A 17,489-nucleotide genomic window follows, 5' to 3' on the forward strand; every position below is an offset into this window, starting at 1 on the left:
AAGTTTCTACCATATTGAACTTTGGTTTCATAAACCTCTACTGCATGTTCTTGACCATGGTGACCTTTCTGCAAAAATTCCCTTTCAGCCTGACCTCTCTTCTTTACATTGCTCCTGTTCATTCTTCAGAACTCAACTCAGCCATCACCGCCTCTGAGAAATGATTCTTTTTTTCTCTTTTTTGAGATGGAGTCTTGCTCTGTCTCCAGGTTGAAGTATAGCAGTGCTATCTCTGCTCACTGCAACCTCTGCCTCCCGGGTTCAAGTGATTCTCCTGCCTCAGCCTCCTGAGTAACTGGGACTACAGGCGCCCACCACCACACCCAGCTAATTTTTGTCTTTTTAGTAGAGATGGGGTTTCACCATGTTGGCCAGGATGGTCTCAATCTCTTGACCCCGTGATCCGCCTGCCTCGGCCTCCCAAAGTACTGAGATTACAGATGTGAGCTACCGCACCCGGCCAAGAAATGATTCTTCATACCACCCCTACCCAAGTGTGCATTAGGATCTCCTCCTACAGCCCTTGTGCAACTATCTATAATTGTCTTTCTTGTTTTGTGTTTCTCACATTGAACTATAAGCTCTTTGAAGGTAAAAACCATCTCTTAATCATTTTTCTGATCTCAACAAGAAAGCACACAGTAGTTGCACAAGAAATGCTCATTGTTGAGTGAATGAATGTGTCAATAGTGAATAAAAAAAAAACCCTTTCTGTGTCAGAGCTATGAAGAAAGAACTTAAGAGAACAAACCAAAGAAAGGATCTCAGAATCTTTCTTCCCTCATAGCATATTCTCCAAATAGATTTATTTCAGCAAATCTATTACACTGTGGGCTTCAGGAGAGCAGAAATTCAACCCTTCCTTTGTAATTTCTTCTGATGGCCCACATAAAATAAAGAGCTTAAAAATGTTTTTTGGCTGGGTATGGTGGCTCATGCCTGTAATCACAGCACTTTGGGAGGCCGAGGCAGGTGGATCACCTGAGGTAAGGAATTCAAGACCAGCCTGGCCAACATGGTGAAACCCCATCTCTACCAAAAATACAAAAATTAGCTGGGTGTGGAGGTGGGTGCCTGTAGTCCCAGCTACTTGGGAGGCTGGGGCAGGAGAATCACTTGAACCCAGGAGGCGGAGGTTGCAGTCAGCCAAGCTCGCACCACTGCACTCCAGCCTGGGCGACAAGAGCGAAACTCTGTCTCAAAAAAAAATGTATTTTGATGGAAATTACTTCTATTTACGTCCCCTTTCCACCATGGACATTTCAAATCACTTATATTGTAGGCTTTGAACCATGTGTATAAGTCTACTTAGAAGTTAACCTGAGGTAGGAGGATAATTTATCTAAATACTCCCTGCAAATCTGATGCAAGTGCCTCAAGACCCCACTTGCAGAAACACAAACATAGATCTTTAAAATAGATGGATCTTCATGGAGCTTTCACTCCATCCTTTTCTCATCAGTGATGAGGCCAGTGAGACATAAAGCTTAGGTGAGTTGTCAAAACTGTGCAGCAAACTGGTTAGAGGGTTCATGCAGAAGTATCCAGGGGATTAGCAGATTTCCCCAATCTATTTGTGAACAGGCCCCTGAAGATATCTCAAACCAGGAACCCTGAAAGCTTTTTAATTTCCCCTGCTTGATGTTTGTGCACTGGTTTGTTAAAAATTCTTGTTTTTCCTCCCAATATTTTCCAAATTAAACATTCAGAGAAGAAGAATTAATAATAATTTAGATGAAGATTGGGTCTTAAGTATCAATAACATTAGATGATACTTGAACTTGATGAGTTGTTTGGCAATATTAAGTGGTATACATGAGAAGAGTTCACAGAGAGGCTCTAGGAGCATTTAAGGAGCATTAGTAGCACCTGCCATTCTTAGAGGGATTGCAGAAAACAGAACAGGGGTCCAAAGTGTCTGAAGCTTACTTTATTATGAAAGAGTGATATCAAGGCATTACTATTTTCGTTATTGCTTCATTGATGCTAAATAACTACCCATCCCAAAACTCAGTGGAATACAACAAGCTTTTGTTTCCATGCTCATGAGTCTGTAGGTTGACTATAAATCAGCTGGTCTAGGCTGGGAGCAGCTGAGCAATTCTGTTTCAGGCTACAGATTTAGCTGGGCTTGGCTCCTCAATGTAGGTTGAGTTCACATCTGAGGGGTGTGTGTGTGTGTGCGCGCGTGTGTGTGTGTAAATTCTGGAACCTAGGCTGAAGAAGCAGCAGATACCTGGAAGAAGCTCATCTCATCATGATGGCAAAAACCAAGTTCTACCACACATGTCTTTGCCCACTCTATGTCTACAAATATCCCATTGTCCAGGTCAAGTTACATGGCCCAGCCAAAAATCAGTGAAAGGGGAAGTATACTCTACCCACAGAAGGATACAGAAGACAGTGGATATTTGCTAATCAGGAGGCTATACTATCATAACTACAAACCTGGCTTAAAATTTGAATCCCTCTACCCAATATTTGGAAAGAAGTACATTATTTAATAGAAACCTTGCATGAACATATTTAAATATTATCACTTGCCTTCCTCTTTTATTCAACGATATAGGGAGATAAAGGCAGGCTATGGCAAAGAGGACATTAGGAACTCAACTGATCTATTTGGTTACTAATAATCAAATACCTTGGTAAACACAAAATAGTACTCAGCCAAGTTCAAACAGTCTGTATAGGTCATCCTAAAATTGTATCTGTGTGAAAGTTTTGGAGGAAATACTATTTATACATGTAACAAGGGGATGGAAATAGGGATATCATGTTTATTCTAATATGTTTTGGTTCTAGCCAGCCAATGGTAGAAAAGCCTATTTATTGCCCTTTTCTCATTTTAGTCCAATATCTCATCTCAGCCTGGTTCTCATCATTCCACCAGGCCTATCTGCTGTCTTTGACTATGAGATTATGTATGGGATTATCATATTTTATTATTAAAACTGATTTCTCATAAATATATTACTAAATATTAGCACTATCAATGATGTTCAGATTAGGAAGTATTGAGTTGCCACATTTATTTTTTAAGTATATAATTAAGTATTTGTCTGGGGTAGTCCCAGTGTATACTTGATGTCCCAGCATAATTTCTAAATAAATTTTTAATTTTTAGTTTTTGTGGGTGCCTAGTAGGTGTATAGTCATTATGCTGAATGAAATAAGACAGGCACAGAAAGACAAACATTGCCTGTTCTCACTTATTTGTGGGATGTAAAAATTAAAACGGTTGAATACCTAGAGGTAGTATAAGGAGGATTACCAGAGGCTGGGTAGCTCACCATAATTATTCACAGTGGCCCCTTTCACTCTCAAAATTATCCTGATTTGGCTAGTATATTATAATGATGAGCCCAATTATAAAAGATCACATAATGATCTATAAACCATCACATTAGCTGCTTAGCCCCACCTAATCTTTGGTGAAAATCAGTTAAACTACTAGTCATTTTAGGACTATTTGAACTCACAACATTTATTTGTATAATCAGGCTTATTTTCATGTATGTTTGTCAAATTCTAATGACTTTTCTCTCGGTATTCTATAAACATATGTTTGTCAGAATCCACTACAATAATACATTATATTTATTGCAGTTGGTTTCCTGGTCAATTTTTTGAAATTCCAGATGTGTAAATATATGCTAAAGTGAGAAGCAATAATCTCTCAGCTGGTTTAGAGAAGCAATAATCTTTCAAGTGCCTTCATTTGGCAAGAGAACAAAACCTTGAAATTATTATTATTTTTCATAACACAATTCCTTTCATCGTTAACCATTCTAGGGCCAGAATTGTTTTAATGCATGGATTCCTGTTTGTTTAGAAATATTTAGACTATTCTGTTTCCTGTATTGTAGGTTCTATATGCAAAGTCTTCCTCAATGTTTTTGGACCAATATAGTGATTGACATTTGGACAAATGCAATATAGAACAAAATCCACCACCATCCTTACACCCCAAGGCCGATCTTATTTTTTGATGTAAAGGTCCGTTCATGAACAATTAGTTACTACATCTGTGTTAACAATCAGATAAAACCAATGATATGGCTAATAATTTTAAAACAATGGGTTATTCAACAAGGAAAGTATAGACTGAATGCAGAAACTATAAAAATAGGTCAAAAATATCCACAATAAGATAAATACTATTTGCAAACTGCCTTATTTTGAGACAGCCAACTGCCCAGTGAAAACATTTTTTAATTTTTCTGTTGGCCTTTCAACAATGGGGGTTGTTTCTACCCTCATTCTGCTGAAACTTCCAGAATTCTTATTTCATTTCCAGTTCATTCTTTGCTAGTGGCCACGCTTTAATTTTAGATGCTAAACTTCATCTAGTGCTCTCAACCCTGGTTTTTCTGCTTGATGTGCTTGCAGAACACCATCCAGAACCCTGAAAAATCATCAGATGTGGTTGTATTATATGAGAAATGATGGCTACGTCTAGGAAATGGCTAACAAAGCCATTTTCCTAGATGTAGAAAATGGCTAACAAAGCATTTTGTCACTTGAACAAGTCAACAATCTACCTGTTTGATGAAAGGGAAAAAATCAATCTTACCAACGTTTAGGACAATGATAGAAAAAATAGACTAACGCTTGCCTTGCAGCTGGTTCTGGTGATTATAAATCTAGAAAAAGGAACTCAATTATCAGGCTCCAGGAGAATTTCTGTTTAAATACTACATGTAAAGCTAGAGTCTGATGCTTATAATTAATAGACTAAACCTTCTAATATTCATTTGAAAATTAATTCTCAATTTGGCTGGAGTACATATGACAAGGTAATACCTATAGTAGATGTCCAAATACATATGAACTGATTAATAAGTGATGATGATTGATATGGTCATTTTCCTTCATTCCACAAAATACTTAAGTACTAATGTGGATTACAGAAGCTTGGTAGATTACTCTCTCTTTCCTGACAATCACAGAAAAAACAAAATATCCTCCAAAAAAAAGGCTTTTGTATCTGTTAAGCCTTTCTACAATATCACTTTTTTAATAAGACTGTAGGCCATGCACACCTATTTGAGTCATAAGGCACTATGGAGTCCCATATTATACCAGGAAAGCACCAAAGTATTCTGTCACAGAATGGAGAATTTTACATCAGCAAATATTTTGATTAACAAAGTACAATACATATCTGTATAAAAGCATGCATGTATAAGTGTATAGACATTTTATACTTGGATTTAACACTAAACGTATATTGAACACACTCATTTTTCTTTAACTATTTATAAAATACATCAAAATTTTCAAAAATGTTTAGGCTATCTTGTGAAGATCCATAGATTCACAGAAATGCTAGATAGATATTCAGTAAACAGCATATAACAGTTTTTGCTAAGTGATACTATAGCAACCTTTGTTTTTACTCTAGAAATTACCATAGCACACAAAAAACATTCTGCTATTTTATGGTTTCAGTGAAATTTCATAAAGAAGTCTAATGGGTATAGTCTTTCTTGTGATGATGAAGATGTTCCAGAATTAGATCATAGTGTCTTATGATCTTATTCAAAAATGATATTGTAGAAAGGTTTGATTATTCAAACATGATATTGTAGAAACGTTTAAGAACAACAGGTACAAAAGCCTTTTTTTCTGGGATATTTTGTCTGTGATTGTCAGGAAAGAGAGTAATCTACCAAGCTTGCACAGTTGCACAATCTTATGAATATAGTAAAAAAAAACTACCAATAACATACTTCCAAAGGATGACTCTTATCGTTTGTGAATTATAGTTCAATAATAAAGAAGTAACTCTTCTATTTAGTAAAAAATCTGTCCTATTTAATACATTATACATTAATGCAATATAATTAACACAATATTCTGATTAATAAATAATCATATATAATTTGAAAAACTTCCTTCAGGGTTAATGGCAAAAAGGTCAGTAACATGAAGTTTTATTTTATTTGTGAGGGTGAGCAAAAAAAAAAATAGAGTTAATTTTTAGTTCAGGGACTAACTTTAATAGAGGTTGTAATAATTTACAGATCATTAGCAATATAAGCATTCCCTTTTCTCTGCATCACTGCCAAAATCTGTTATTTTACTTGTTCACAATAGACATTCTATCATATAGGACAATGTATCATTGTGGTTTTAATTTGTATATCTCTGATGATTAGTGACGTTAATTTTTCATATGCTAATGGGTGATTTGTATGTCTTCTTTTGAAAAATGTCTTGTCCTTGGCCCACTTTTTAATGGGTTTGTTTTTCTCTTGTAAATTTATTTAAGTTTCCTATGATGCTGGATATTAGGCCTTTGTCAGGTACACAGTTTGCAAATATTTTCTCCCATTCTGTAGGTTGTCTGTTGATAGTTTCTTTGGCTGTACAGGAGCTCTTAAAGTTAATTAGATCCCATTTGTCAATTTTTGCTTCTGTTGCTATGGCTTTTGGTGTTTTTCTAACAAAAGTTTTGCTTATTTCCTATATTCAGGATGGCATTGTCTATGTTGTCTTCTAGAGATTTTATAGTTTTGGGTTTTACATTTAAGTCTTTAATCCATTTTGAGTTGATTTTTGTATATGGAGCAAGGATAGGGTGCTGCTTCAATCTTCTACATATGGCTAGCCAGTTATCCCAGCATCATTTATTGAATAGAGAGTCCTTTCCCCATTGGTGTTTTTGTCAGGTTTGTCAAAGATCAGATTTAGGTGTGCACCCTAATTTCTGGACTCTCTATTCTGTTTTATTGCTCTATGTGCCAGTTTTTGTACCAATACCATGCTGTCTTGGTTTCTGTAACACTGTAGTATAGAGCTTGAACTCAGGTAATGTGATGCTTCCACCTTTGTTCTTTTTGCTTAGGATTGTCTTTACTATTTGTGATCTTTTCTTGTTCTCTATGAAGAATGCCATTGGTAGTTTGACAGGAATAGCATTGAGTCTATAAATTGCTTTGGGCACTATGGCCATTTTAATTATAATGATTCTTCCTATCCACGAGCATGGGATGTTTTTCCATTTCTTTGTGTCATCTCTGATTTTTTTTTTGAGCACTGTTTTGTAATTCTTATTGTAAAGATCTTTCACCTCCCTTTTTATCTGTATTCCTAGACATTTTATTCTTTCTATGGCAATTATAAATGGGATCACCTTCCTGATATGGCTCTCAGCTTGGCTGTTGTTGGTGTATAGGAATACTAGTGATTTTTGTACATTGATTTTGTATCCTGAAACCATGCTAAAGTTGTTTATCAGCTGAAGGAGATTTTGGACCAAGACTTAGAGCTTTCTAGATACAGAATCATGTTCACTTCGTCTCTTCCTACTTGGCTGCCTTTTATTTCTTTCTCTTGCCTGATTGCTTCAATCAGGACTTGCAATACTATGCTGAATAGGAGTAATAAGAGAGAGCACCCTTGTCTTGTGCCAGTTTTCCGGTGAAATTCTTTCAGTTTTTGCTCATTTATTATGATATTGACTATGGGTTTGTCATAGATGGCTCTTATTATTTTGAGGTATGTTTCTTCAATACCTAGTTGATTGAGAGTTTTTAACAGGAAGGGGTATCAAAATCTGTTGAAAGACTTTTCTGCATCTATTGAGACAATCAAGTGGATTTTTATGTTTAGTTCTGTTTATGTGATTAATCACATTTATTGATGTGTGTATGTTGAACCAACCTTGCATCCTGGGGATAAAGTCTACTTGACTGTGATAAAGTAGCTTTTTGATGCATTGCTGAATTCAGTTTGCAAGTCTTTTGTTTAAGATTTTTGTGTCAATGTTCATCAAGAATACTGGCCTGAAGTTTTCTTTTTTTTGTATCTCTGCCTGGTTTTGGTATCAGGATGATGCTGGCCTCGTAGACTGAGTTGGGGAGGAGTTCCTCCTCCTCAATTTTTTGGAATAGTTTCGGTAGGAATAGTGCCAGCTCTTCTTTGTACATCTGGTAGAATTTGGCTATGAATCCACCGGGTCCTGAGTTTTTTTTGGTTGGCAGGCCTCTCTTCTAGATAATAAGTTAAGTAATCGCTTTAAGACCCTACAGGAATATATAGGACCATGTTTGGAAAGACTCAAATAAATTAGTCTAGAAAAAGAACTATCAGATTATTGGAATGTTTTAGGATGGGTGAAGAGTCAACTATTGTTTCTTTGGGGTAAATCAGATGGGGAGTAGGGAGAGAACAAGAATAGGTTTTTTAAACACAAGCCATTACCATAATGCCCAGCTCAAAATGCAGAGTTCAAAAGTTAAAGAGTGCCTAGAGCAGTATCTGTTACCACTGCTGGCCTTCCAATTCCATCTGCCTGTCCCTATGCTCTTGAGATATAATGACTTTAGATTTGATGGGTCTTTCTCTTATTTTCTGCAACTGAGTCTCTTCCTAGTGTCTTGAGATTCCTTGTGTTTCCACTTGGGAGCATAAACATCCTTCCAGGCTCAGTTCCTCCAGACTGTTTCATCGCAAAGATTCTCAAATTCTCATTCTGACTAGGGAGGGCACCATAGAAGGAAAATGAAGTCAGATAATCTCAAGATTATCTGTCATCCTTTTCCATACCCCTAACCTGAACTAACAGCCTTTGCTGAATTCATGTCTATGCATACACTGTGGCTGTTTTTTCCATTCTTCCTCCCGTCTGATGTCCCTCCCAAACTGTTATGCTGTGTTTCCTTATAAACAAACAATCCTCTCCTCATATGCACCCCTCCTTACCTCACTTGTAAAACACGTTCTGTATGTAAACCCTGTCTGTATGTAAACACTCTGATTTCTTCAGTCACCCTTAGGATATACTTTGCTGTTTGTTCCCTACTTTCTCATAACTTGGGGACATGACACAGGGTCATGATTCTTCTACTTCCTACAGCCACTTTCACATTATTAATTTCTCAAACTCTTAGGAAATTCTCTTAGAAAACAACGCTTATAAATTTACATGTCATCTGGCCGGTTCACATCATCCTTCTGAGCTTACTACTCTGTCATGTTGACTGGTATTTTATTGACAACCATCATCTCTAACACTATTTTCAATGACTTCAAAAACATTGTGAAAGACACATCAATCCTTAATCTCGGTGACTTCAGTGAATCTCACTTCTTGTTTGCTTTAGCCATCTGCTCTCAGAGCCTTGCCCAAATCTGCCATTCTCCCAGGATGGCTTTGAAATCTTAAACTCCAGTGCCCCACTCTCAATTCCAACTTCTTCCTCCAGCTTTCTCACCCATTTGTCCACATCTACTTTTAAACTCATCAAAACCTCCCACCTGACTCCCATTTTTCTCTCAATCTACCATCATTCCCTTCTATTCTTCTAGTTTTGCTTTCTCCTTCTTTCCTATTTTTTGTCTATTTGTTTGGTTGTTTTATTTTGTTTTGGAGATGGAGTCTCACTCTGTGTCCCAGGCTGGAGTGCAGTGGCATGATCTCAGTTCACTGTAACCTCTGCCTCCTGGGTTCAAGCAATTCTCCTACCTCAGCCTCCCTGGTAGCTGAAATAGAGGCAAATGCTACCACACCCAACTAATTTTTATATTTTTAGTAGTGACAGTGGTTCGCCATATTGGACAGACTGGTCTCTCGAACTCCTGACCTCAGGTGATTCACCCGCCTTGGCCTCCTCCCAGAGTTCTGGGATTACAGGCATGAGCCACCAAGCCCAGTCTCCTTCTCTTTCTCTCTTTCTCTCATGGCTAACATAACCACACATCCTGCTGCCAAAAGGAAATAGAAGTCACCAATGAAAGTTCAGTCATTTCTTACTCAGTGATTATAAACATGCATCTGTGCCTTTCCCTTATCTCCCTTTCTCTCTTTACCTCTGTAAGGCTATTATACTCACCAATGCTGCCAATCTTAGTTCCTGGGCCTTCCCTGGAGATTGCCCTATCACTCATCTATGAGCTGCATTTTCAGTCACTATCCTACTCAGCTCTTTGCATTTTAATACACTCAGGTCTCTCTCTTTAAAAAAAAAAAGAAAATCCTTTAACCTTACATTACTCCGAAAATACTGTCCTCTCTGCCTTTACTATGATAATCTAGCTTTGAGAATGGGTACACCATTCTTGCTGACTCCTCTTCCTTGTTCCCATTCACTCATTGGCCCACAACAATCTGGCCTCCTAAAAAGCACTCTGTTGAAACTGTGTTGTCAAAAGTGATGAATGATCCTTTGTTGCTGAATCCGATGGACATCTTTATCCTTTTTTGACTTATCTGCACTATTAACATTGTTCCACCCTATAGCCTGCTTTGACTTATTATAATTCCTCATTTTTACCTCTCTAATCACCCTTTCCTATCCATCTTTCTCTTCTCACCCTTAATATGTTTTACCAAAAATTCTGCCCTCAGTACTCTTTTCTTCACATTACTTAGACTGTCCCTTGAAGGGATCAGTTCCTTTTTTTCATATTGATAAACTTCCCAAAGTATGTATTGCATCATTCTTGATCCAAAGCTCTTGACATGCAATCCAACTAATCTTTGGACCTGTCTAACTTGTTATCAAAGATGATATATCCAGATTTAAACTTGTCATTTCATCCCCAATCAAATTTCTTTACCTGTATTCTCTTTCTCGGTGAACAGCAAACTCTACTGTCGACAGATAGCCCAAGGCAGAAACATGGGGGTCATCACACGTGATTCTACCTCCTCACTCACCACCCTTCATCAGTCAACACACCCTGGCAATGAATTCTCCTTAGTATCCCAAGAAGCTTACTGCTTCTCTCATAATTCTTACTGCCACTGTCCTCACTTCTCTCTAAGAAGTATTAGTTGCCCTCTAAAATTACCTATTAAAAAATAGATCTAATCACATCTCTTCCTGTTAAAATCCCTCCCAGGCCAATCAGAGTTTTTAAACAAATAAACAAGCTAAAATGACATAGAAATATCTATGTGGCCTGGCTTTTGCTTGCCATTCACCTTGCAGCAATTATCTCAAGAATTATTCTTTCAGGAAGTTTGTCCTAACCCCTCAACCTGGGTTAAGAGCTGTACTTGGGCTTCTAGAATATGCTGTGCTCATAGGATCTGAGCATGGATTGCCATAATTCATGGTCTACTTGACCTTTCTGCCACTTAAAAAGTGAGCTCCTTGAAGTCAGGAGCTGTATGCTCATTAAATTTTAAATACCCGACATTTAATATAATAACAAAGAGTAGGCAACTAAGAAATGTTTGCTAAATAGATGAGGTGAATCAATGCATGGTAAACAAATAAAAATGAAGTGACATTTTTTCCTAAATAAAGTATTGGGAAACAAAAGGAAAATATAATAGAAAAAGTAAAAGAAAGACTCCTAAAAAGAAAAGAACAGGCATACTAATAGATGGGGAAAAGAACAACCTTCTCCTCCAATCTACAAGGATTTACACTGTCACAGTGGCAACTCGTATGAAGCTCTTACAGTCATAATCCATTTTTCCCTTTGTTTCTGAACACTAAGTGGTAGATCAGAGCATGGAATTCTCTTTATATTCTGAGCTTGCTGGCAGAATGACCTGGAAGAAGCATGAAATCTTTCTCTTCTTCAACACTAAGAATTGTTTGCATTATGCTGAAAGACAAAGCCATTTTGCAGATATATTCTTCACATATATGTGCCTAAGAGACTTGCTGAGCACAGCAAAAATATACTTTTTTCACTGCTTTCCTCTAGAGAAACAAGAAAACACATTTTAAACGAAGGATTTTTAATAGCTACAGAAATTTTTGGCTTGAAAACAAAGTATCAGAAAGTATGCATGAAATTAAATTTTAGAAGCCTGACATTAAAAGTTATCAGGACCACCTTTTTTTGTGGGCATGTAAGTTATCAATTATGACGGTTATAAACTTGGAGCCAAGGGACCTTGATTTCAAGTCCTTGATTGTCACTCAAATTCTCAGAGCCCCAGTCTCCACATTGTAAAATGGGAATGTCCATCCAGCCTGACTCACAGCATAATCAAATTCATGTGTTCAAGCATTTAACAAATGCTTTTTGAATGTCACTTTTCTACTCATCAATGATACACTTGTACACAAAGCAGACAAGTTTCAGCCCTCCTAGATCTTGCATTCTGTTGAGAAAGACACAGAAATCAAACAAGTAGATGGATGTATACCTTAAAGAGGTAATAAGTACTCACAAGAAAAATACACCAGGGTAAGGGGATAAAGAATAGCAATACAGTTTTGTGTCTTTGTTGATGGGGATGGGGGCAGGGATGTTCTCTCTCAGAAACTGATTTCTGAGAGGTGACCTGAGTGAGGTGATGCAGTTACATCAACATCTGTAGGAAGAACATTCCAGGAAGAGAAGCTGGAAAGGAAAGGCCCTAAGGTAAGCACAATACTTAGTACTTTCTAGGAGCAGTGAGGAAGCCAGGGTTGTTCAAACCAGACTACAGAAAGGATGGGAAAGAGGAGAAAATGAAGTTGGAAAGATAATTTGGGGCCAGATGCCATGTATGTATGAAAATATCTTGTAAACCATTATCGATTGCAAAATTGTAAGGCTGATCCACCCTAAAGAGCATGGGAGACTTAAACCAGTCTTCATATATTTTAAATGGTTTGTATTTAAAGTCCCATCTCATGAGACTTTGAAATGGTGTCACTCATTGCATTGGCATGGCTTATTTCACCAGGTGAACTAATTTCACTCACATATGCGCATACTCACACACACATATACACAGGGAGTCTGTCTTTATCCTGTTTCATTATTCTAACAGCCTTGGATTTCTTCCTTTTCTTATATAGCAGTAATAAAGCCAGCAAGAGAAAACAGCATTATATCGACCCTCCAAAAGTTGTGTCTTTTATTGACTTTAAAACAATAGTCAGGCCCTTGTGACCTAAACTTGACCCTTGGTTCTACCACGAGACAGGAACATTGACAACTTAGAGAGAGTCATAACAAAGCCACAGACATAACCACAAAATTAAGATAGGAAACCGTAAGTGACAAATAAATTATCTAAGGCAGTCATGGAGACTACAAAAGGAACCACAAAAAGAAAGAAACCACACAAATTTTTATTTGTTAAATAACAGCCAAGGTTGAAATACCCAACGAGTCAATTGATTGCATAACCAGGTCCCTAGAGAACATCTGGTTTATGGACCCCACAATTCTTACTTATGCAGACTCAATCATCAAAGCCTTCTTTGTGGCCTCACCTCTCATTTTCTCCCAAGTTCAGTCATTAACCTCTAGCAATTCCCCTTGAGTTCTCACTTGTCCTCTTTCCCTGCCTCCTCCCTGTCTCCCTACCTCTGGCCTAGATAGACGTAGTGGCCTCTCAACATATCTTTCCCTCTAGTCCCTCTTCCTTTGATGTATTTAACAAAATGCTATCAGGGGACTTTCCAAAGTAGAACTCTAATCAGGTCATTGCCCTCCTCAAAAATTCTTCAAAGTCTCTGTGTAGTTCAAAGGATAAAAGCCACACTTTGGCCCCTGATAGTCAAGGTTCTCCATGCTGGGATCTAAGTCCATCTTTCTAGACTTTTTATCTTCCACTCTTCCCCTACCACACAGTCTGCTCCAGCCTGAGAAGTGGCCCACTGCCCTTGAACAGTTCCCAGTACTTCCTTACTGTTCTTCATGTGTGCCACAGCATGCATCCAGATAGCCACTACCATATCCACCTTTTAAGGTCCTTATTCTGTTTTAAAGTCCACTTCAGAATACCACCTCAGGGGGAGATTTGAAGTGGTATTCTAATCATGCATCCATCTGTTCATTCACCCAGCAAGTATTTAGTGAGCACCTACTATGCATTTTACTTCAATTGTGGCTAGTTGTGCACCTCTCTTTTCTCTCATTTCTTACCTTCCTTACCCCCTAGTAAATGAAGTATAAGCTTGCTGGAGACAAGTATCATTGAGGCATTTTATTTTAATTATTATATATTTTTTATTGCATTTTAGGTTCTGGGGTACATGTAAAGAACATGCAGGATTGTTGCATAGGTACATACATGGCAATGTGTTTTTCTGCCTCCAACCCCATCACCTATATCTGGCATTTCTCCCCATGTTATCCCTCCCCAACTCCCTACCCCCCACTGTCCCTCCTCTAGTCCCCCAACAGAGACCTCAGTGTGTGATGCTCCCTTCCCTGTGTCCATGTGTTCTCATTGTTCAACATCCGCCTATGAGTGAGAACATGCAGTGTTTGATTCTCTGTTCTTATGTCAGTTTGCTGAGAATGTGACCGACAGCCTGAACACTAAATACATACCAACCAAATGAAGAAATTATTGCTTGCTGTACTCTAAAATGAAAGACACTATCTCAGTTCTTTTAGAAAGAAAAGAAATGGAGAGCAGCTGCCCTACATCCCCCTATTCCATCCATCCTAGATTTTTCCCCTCTCAAAATCACATGTCCTATAGAAGGACCGTGGTCTCCCTCACATTTATTCTCATTTCCCTCCATTGGGGTCTATTAGTTGGTCAACGGGCACAGGTTTGTAGCATTCTTGCATCTAGTTTGCAGGTCATGTCTTAGAACCAAGGCAAGCCAAGGGGATGCAGGAGATACTTTGGTTACCTAGTAGGCCTAGACATGACAAGGGAGGCAGAATGAAAACTGTGGACTTTCAGCTCATCAACAATGGAGGCTTACCCACCACAAGGTCCAGGACAGTCTGGGGAAGCCATGGCTGGGGACCCAGGTCCTGGTTGTGACTATTTAACCCCTAACTCCTGACCTAAGATACGTGAAATCAATGAGGACAAGAGAAATAGCACTGAGAGAAAGAGAAAATGTAAACTAAAGAGATGTCCCCTGAAAAAGGAGAAAGGAGATGTTCATCAGGAGTTGAGGATGTTTTATTACCTTTCTGAGCAAGCATTAAACTGTTCCATCTCTGAGACCAAAACTGCCTCAATCATGTGTTCAAGGGGGCTAGGACTACGAAAATATCAAAGAGAAAGTTTTAAAGGAAATTGGACAAAATTAGAAATTAATACCAGTACTAATATGCTGAGTGATCATGGAGTACTCTAATACCTTACTTAGCAGAATTTTTTAAAAACTCAAAATTTGAATAATTCTTGGTCTCTAGATTTATGAACATTTGATCTTGGAGAATATATAAATATTTTCCTGCTACAGTTCTTCATGTAAAAAATATGCTGCATTGACAGTTCCTTGTATAATGGAAGGTTATTTCTGTTTTCTGCATTGCTCCCTGACTTTAGGTAACAATTAAGAGTTACACGTAATGGCACATTCATTTAGAATGTGTTTCACTGATGTCAGTAGACTGGCATTAATTATACTGGAAAAGAATAGCCTATGTGTCAGAAAAAAATCAGTCATGTGGAACAGTGCACAGCCTCAAGTTTTAGATACAAATTCTGAATCTTAATTTAGAAAGCCTGATACTCATGTAACTCGCACTGTGTAAACTTTCTGACCTTTAGATAAAGCTTCACTAATGTTACAACTATTCCATAAAGCACCAGAAAGAGAAACAGTGCAGGCTTGCTTCCCTAAGGCCTTCATCATTCTCCAGAGTTTTATGGGAAAATCTGTTTCAATTTCCGAGCTACAGTGTCAGAAGTGTAACCAAATGCTATGAGTCATATTTTCTGTTGTATAAAACTTCCCCCAACAATCATCCCAGCAATATATATTTTTAACACTTAACCCAAACAAAACTCACACAGATAATTTCTTGTAAAGTGTAACAATCCATAAAGCTCAAAGTGTTCTAGAATTTTTCAGAACTATAGTCTGAAACAACAGTTCAGCATGCACACATGCATGTGCATACATACACACATATATGCACACACAAACATATTAAACATTAAACACTCATTCAGCCACTTCACCAGTGGATCCCATGAGAAGGAAGATAACCAAGATAGACCTGTGGTTGTGAAGAGAGGAACAAAGGAGATCAAGACAAAATATTCTAGGATGGAGGTGATTTGGGAGCCAAAGGGGCTATCCAAAGAAACTTCCCAGATGAGGGAGATCAGGTAAAACCAAAAAAAAAAAAAAATCTATACCCCAAAAGAAAGATCTTTGTTTGGGAAAAGAATGAGTGATTATGCAAGTTTTAAACGATGAATTAAAGGCTCATGCCTGAGTTTCTTGAAGCACCAATATATAAGGTAGAACCACCTTCTGCAGGAGCCTGGGCCTTGCCTGTTGGAAAGATGGGAACTCATATGGCCATAAAGCTAGTCAGACACAGATGTTCATGACCACAGCATAAGTGTCGACTATAAAGTGCTAAAAAATTGTCATGCCCCCAACAGATTGGGATGCTGTTATTAAACTAATAAAAACCTTCCTATTACATAAGAGAAAGTGTATATTTTAATAATAAATGGACAAAAATCAAGATAGAAATCCAAATAGATAGAATATAACTCTGCTAAAACCAAAACAAAACTATATACTAAAAAGAGGACTGACAGATTGTGCCAAAATTTTAATTAAGCTATTGTGAAGGGTTGTACTGAATGTTTTTCTTTTGCTGTTGTTTTATGGTTGTTTCACTTTCTGCATATGCACGTTTTCCTAATTTTTAATTGTACATGAATTACTTTAGTAATAAAATTGTACATGAATTACTTTTAGTAATAAAAAAAGTACAAATAAGCCTTATTTTCTGAGTTATAATATCCACACTTATACTCTTATAAAAGGAGCTCAGAAATGCGAATCAGAACATCTGAATTTTTTTTTTAATATATACTTTAAGTTCTGGGATACATGTGCAGAACATGCAGGTTTGTTACATAGGTATACACATGCCATGGTGGTTTGCTGCACCATCCCCCCATCATCTACATTAGGTATTTCTTCTAATGTTATCCCTCCCTGATCCCCCACCACCTGCTTTCCCTCCTTTAACCCCCACCCCCTGACAGGCCCCAGTGTGTGATGTTCCCCTCCCTGTGTCCATGTGTTCTCATCATTCAATACCCACTTATAAGTGAGAACATGTGGTGTTTGGTTTTCTGTTCTTGTGTCAGTTTGCTGAGAATGAGGGTTTCCAGCTACATCCATGTCCCTGCAAAGGACATGAACTTATCCTTTTTTATGGCTGCACAGTATTCCATGGTTAAATATGCCACATTTTCTGTGTTCAGTCTATCATTGATGGTTATTTGGGTTGCTTCCAAGTCTTTGCTATTGTGAACAGTCCGCAATAAACATACATATGCATGTGTCCTTATAGGTGAATGTTTTATAATCCTATGGGTATATACTCAGTAGTGGATGGCTAGATCAAATGATATTTCTAGTTCCAGATCCTTGAAGAATTGCCACACAGTCTTCCACAATGGTTGAACTAATTTATACCCCTACTAACAGTGTAAAAGCATTCTTATTTCTCCACATCCTCTCCAGCATCTGTTGTCTCCTGATTTTTTAATGATTGCCATTCTAACTGGCATGAGATGGCATCTCAATGTGTTTTTTATTTGCATTTCTCTAATGACTAGTGATGATGAG

The sequence above is a fragment of the Aotus nancymaae genome, unplaced genomic scaffold (genome assembly GCF_030222135.1).
Source record: "Aotus nancymaae isolate 86718 unplaced genomic scaffold, 86718_ANA_hifiasm-v0.15.2.pri h1tg000057l, whole genome shotgun sequence".
Taxonomy (NCBI): domain Eukaryota; kingdom Metazoa; phylum Chordata; class Mammalia; order Primates; family Aotidae; genus Aotus; species Aotus nancymaae.